General features: G+C 43.5%; 1 non-coding gene across 1 annotated transcript; it reads right to left on the reverse strand.

The window, feature by feature from the left end:
* Positions 1-2,933: 2,933 nt before the first annotated feature.
* Positions 2,934-3,042, reverse strand: LOC144950421 (U6 spliceosomal RNA). Its single transcript, XR_013640378.1, has one exon. It is a non-coding gene; the product is annotated as a U6 spliceosomal RNA (small nuclear RNA).
* Between the last annotated feature and the right edge of the window lie 2,194 nt (positions 3,043-5,236).

The following is a 5,236-nucleotide window of genomic DNA, read 5'->3' on the forward strand; positions in this document are numbered from 1 at the left end:
GTGTAGTGTATAGTAGTGTATAGTGTAGTGTGTAGTGTAGTGTATAGTGTAGTGTATAGTGTAGTGTAGAGTGTAGTGTATAGTGTAGTGTATAGTGTAGTGTAGAGTGTAGTGTATAGTGTAGTGTAGAGTGTAGTGTATAGTGTAGTGTATAGTATAGTGTATAGTAGTGCAGTGGTATAGTAGTGTATAGCGTAGTGTATAGTAGTGTAGTGTATAGTAGTGTATAGTGTAGTGTATCGTAGTGTAGTGTATAGTAGTGTAGTGTATAGTGTAGTGTATAGTATAGTGTATAGTGTAGTGTATAGTAGTGTAGTGGTATAGTAGTGTATAGTGTAGTGTATAGTAGTGTAGTGGTATAGTAGTGTATAGTGTAGTGTATAGTGGTATAGTAGTGTATAGTGTAGTATACTAGTACAGCACTAGTGTATAGTGTAGTGTATAGTAGTGTATAGTGTAGTGTATAGTAGTGTAGTTGTATAGTAGTGTATAGTGTAGTATACTAGTACAGCACTAGTGTATAGTGTAGTGTATAGTAGTGTATAGTGTAATGTATAGTAGTGTAGTGGTATAGTAGTGTATAGCGTAGTGTATCGTAGTGTAGGGGTATAGTAGTGTATACTGTAGTGTATAGTAGTGTAGTGTATAGTAGTGTAGGGGTATAGTAGTGTATAGTGTAGTGTATAGTATTGTAGTGGTATAGTAGTGTATAGTGTAGTGTATAATGTAGTGTATAGTAGTGTAGGGGTATTGTAGTGTATAGTAGTGTAGTGTATAGTAGTGTATAGTGTGGTGTATACTGTAGTGTATAGTAGTGTAGTGTATAGTAGTGTATAGTGTGGTGTATACTGTAGTGTATAGTAGTGTAGGGGTATAGTAGTGTATAGTGTAGTGTATAGTAGTGTAGTGTATAGTAGTGTATAGTGTAGTGTATAGTAGTGTAGTGTATAGTGTATAGTAGTGTATAGTGTAGTGTATAGTGTAGTGTAGTGTATAGTAGTGTAGTGTATAGTGTAGTGTATAGTGTAGTGTATAGTGTAGTGTATAGTGTAGTGTATCGTAGTGTAGTGTATAGTAGTGTAGTGTATAGTGTAGTGTATAGTGTAGTGTATAGTAGTGTAGTGTATAGTAGTGTAGTGTATAGTAGTGTAGTGTATAGTAGTGTATTGTGTAGTGTATAGTGTAGTGTATAGTGTAGTGTATCGTAGTGTAGTGTATAGTGTAGTGTATAGTGTAGTGTATAGTGTAGTGTATCGTAGTGTAGTGTATAGTGTAGTGTATAGTGTAGTGTATAGTGTAGTGTATAGTGTAGTGTATAGTAGTGTATAGTGTAGTGTATAGTAGTGTATAGTGTAGTGTATAGTAGTGTATAGTGTAGTGTGTAGTGTAGTGTACTAGTAGAGCACACCGGTTGTGTGTTGGAGAGCCAAGCCACAACATTTACGATCCTAGTACAAAGTTGCGGATGGTGGCGTGTTTTGACGACACAATAATATACTTACGCGATTTAACCCCAGAGAGAGAAAAAAAACCCCTCTATTATGGATGATATTGATCGGGACAGCCTACTGCGTGTTGAACTGACATAATCTGTTGTTTTGCTTAATTTCCCAGAGATGCTATCCCACAGATCGTTGACTCGCCAAACGCGAAATCACCGCGCAGACCGTCGCCTAGACACGCGGAGGACTGCTGTTTTACTGCTGCCGTTTGACAGCCTCATATATGGCAGCACATGCACACACACACACATGGGAATTACATAATGACCTCCAATTATAATACCTTAAAACTCCCCTCCTCTGTTGGAATTTCCTATTAATAACAAAATAGCAGAACATTTTTTTTCGTGTCATATATATATTAAACCGGGCCTCTGCAACGCAGGAACAAAGCCCATTTATGTCCAAGAATTTTAACATTTTGGCTGCTGAGAAAATAAGACATCGCCGTTACAGGAAATATAATCTGGTGTATGTGGATACAGGGAGCGGGTCGTACAATAATAAGTCTTGTTCTGCCGTAACGAGGGAGAGGAAAGTGAGAGGAGAGAGAGAGGAGAGGGAGAGAGAGGTGGGAGAAAGGGGAGAAAGAGGGGAGAAAGAGAGGAATTAGAGGGGAGAGAGAAAAGGGGAGATGGGGGGGGAGAGGGGAGAGAGGTAGGAGAGAAAAGGGAGACTTTTGACTTGTAAACAACTTTTATTGCCGCCAGCAGCAACAGCACTGGAGGCGATTTCAACATGAAATACACAAAATCACCAGCTAACAAATGAAATTAAACGCTACAAATCGACGCGATGTGATGCTGAAAGCACCGCGCACAATATAGAAGAAAAGCCACGTGGTGGTGGTGGTGGTCATCGCGCACGCCACGGTGACGAGCGAGCGCTTCAGAAGGTGAACACCACGAGGGTGCCGTCCACGCTGCTACAGAGAGGGGCTTGTCCGGCTCCCCAGCGTTCGAAGAAGACGCGCTACACATCACCGACACGTGTGTGGTACATGGCGTGCTCCAGCCGGAGCCGCGCCTTGAGCAGGCCTCTGAACACTGGAAGCAGCACAGAGCAGCCGTCAGTGTCACCCTCCAGCAAGGGAGAGAGAGGAGAGAGAGGGGGGAAAGAGGGGAGGGAGAGAGGTGGAAGAGAAAGAGAGATACAAATATTACGTAGAAAACTTCGGGGGAACATAGACATGGAGTAGGGAGAGAGGGGGTAGAGAGGGGGGTAGAGAGGGGGGGTAGAGAGAGAGAGAGGGGTAAGGAGAGCAGAGCGTGAAATATTTTATTTAATAAGGGGGAGGTGGGCACATGAAGCAAAGCATTAAAAAACACATAAAAACGAAATGATGAACGAAGCAAAGTGCCGACTACACCGAGCATCTTCTTGTTTCCTCTGATCCTAAAACAAGAGAGAGGGGAGAGAGGGAAGAGTGAAAGAGGAAAAAAACGCTTCGCGAATTTGCGTGTCATCCTTGTGCAGGGGCCATTGCTAATCTTCTCTGTTATCGTTCCAATTTTAGTATCTGTACTGCCGGAGCAAGTACTGCGAGAAGGGCTGCGTGCTGAACGAGAGAGTGTGCGAGAGAGTGAGCGAGAGAGAGAGCGAGAGAGTGAGCGAGAGGTGGGGGTTTACATAAAGCAAAGTTTCGATTTAAAGCTTTCGTGACTGCAGGGATTCATCTTCTTGGTTCTTTCGGTAAAGTCACGTAGAAGGGAAATAATAAAATAATAAAATATTTGATTATGTTTTATTTTATTACTTTATTATTTCCATTCTACGTGACTTTACCGAAAGAACCAAGAAGATAAAGCAAAGTTATTATTTTTAAAAAAAGAAAGAAAGAGGAGGGAGCGAGTGAGCGCTTGTAAGGGGAAGCCGTGGGCAGACGATGTTTGTAAAGGTGACAGTGTGAATCGCTATTTTCCATAACCGGCAAATTTCTTCCCGATTGCACGAGACGCTCTCCGTTAAGTGGGACTCACCGCGCAACTGGAGATACAAATACGGAAAGGAGACATTTTTAAATCCTTTATATTAAGTTCGCTTGCTTGCTTAGGACCGTGCAGATCTTTCGGTCGTTTTAACCCACTTCCCGTGATCCAATCGAGCTGACATTTTCCACACAGACTCGTTGTGCGTGACAATGCATTTTCGTGAAAAAAAATTCCTACATTTTACACTGTTTAGGGAATTTTTTTAAAATATTTAATTACCAATTGCTTAATGCTGCCAGACAATCATCTGACCCATAGGTGGCAGCCGTCTCAAGCCAGAGGACGAGAGGACTCTAGCCTCCCCGATGCCACGCATATAAAGGATTTATAGTGAAAAACTTTGTTTTTACGGGTAAATTTTTTATATATATGTTTAAATTAACATTCCTTAAAACGATGGAACATTGCCGTGCTTCATACAGGGTCCGTGCCAGTAATCATTAAGCAGTTCACTCTGTCTAGCATGGTTGGCTACGTCTGGTGCGAAAGAAGTTCAACATACTTTGAGACCTCCTTTACCAGTGGCAAAATATAGTAGTAGGTTTTTACCCTTTGAACTGGTACAAAAACTGACACCTTTATACAAGGCATCATGTTTGCAATAACCACAACACAAGCAGTCAAAATGCAAACAAAAAGAAACAACTCTGATGATGATAATGATCTGCACTGTCCTTGAAGTTGATTGGTCCACACCCGAGACAGCTTTTCTTAGAGCCTAGTCTCCATTGGTGTTGGACCAGATGACGCCAAAAGGCGTCCAACTCATGATAATTGAAATCAATCACCACAATGGAGCGAGCAACGGAATCAACTCCTGGTGTGTAGAAGAGCGGACGTTGGGTGTATTGATGGTGAGAGGCGGTCGTGGTGAAGGATTGGGGAGGCCATCCTTTTGGCGTCATCTGGTCCAACACCAATGGAGACTAGGCTCTAAGAAAAGCTGTCTCGGGTGTGGACCAATCAACTTCAAGGACAGTGCAGATCATTATCATCATCAGAGTTGTTTCTTTTTGTTTGCATTTTGACTGCTTGTGTTGTGATTATTGCAAACATGATGCCTTGTATAAAGGTGTCAGTTTTTGTACCAGTTGAAAGGGTAAAAACCTATTACTAAGTTCAACATACTTTGCTTGAATCAATGGGTGCATTGATTCAAGCAATCCCCGACTGCTGATGAGACACTGCGTGTCGAAACGGGCCCAGAGTGTGCTTGCTCTTCAGCCAGTTCAGCTCACCCTCACCAGACACTCACCACGTAGCTCACCCTCACCAACACTCACCACGCAGCTCACCCTCACCAACACTCACCACTCAGCTCACCCTCACCAACACTCACCACTCAGCTCACCCTCACCAACACTCACCACTCAGCTCACCAACACTCACCACACAGCTCACCCTCACCAACACTCACCACTCAGCTCACCCTCACCAGACACTCACCACTCAGCTCACCCTCACCAACACTCACCACACAGCTCACCCTCACCAACACTCACCACTCAGCTCACCCTCACCAACACTCACCACTCAGCTCACCCTCACCAACACTCACCACACAGCTCACCCTCACCAACACTCACCACTCAGCTCACCCTCACCAACACTCACCACTCAGCTCACCCTCACCATCACTCACCACTCAGCTCACCCTCACCAACACTCACCACTCAGCTCACCCTCACCAACACTCACCACACAGCTCACCCTCACCAACACTCACCACTCAGCTCACCCTCA

This window comes from Lampetra fluviatilis, chromosome 57 (assembly GCF_964198595.1).
Source record: "Lampetra fluviatilis chromosome 57, kcLamFluv1.1, whole genome shotgun sequence".
Taxonomy (NCBI): Eukaryota; Metazoa; Chordata; class Hyperoartia; order Petromyzontiformes; family Petromyzontidae; genus Lampetra; species Lampetra fluviatilis.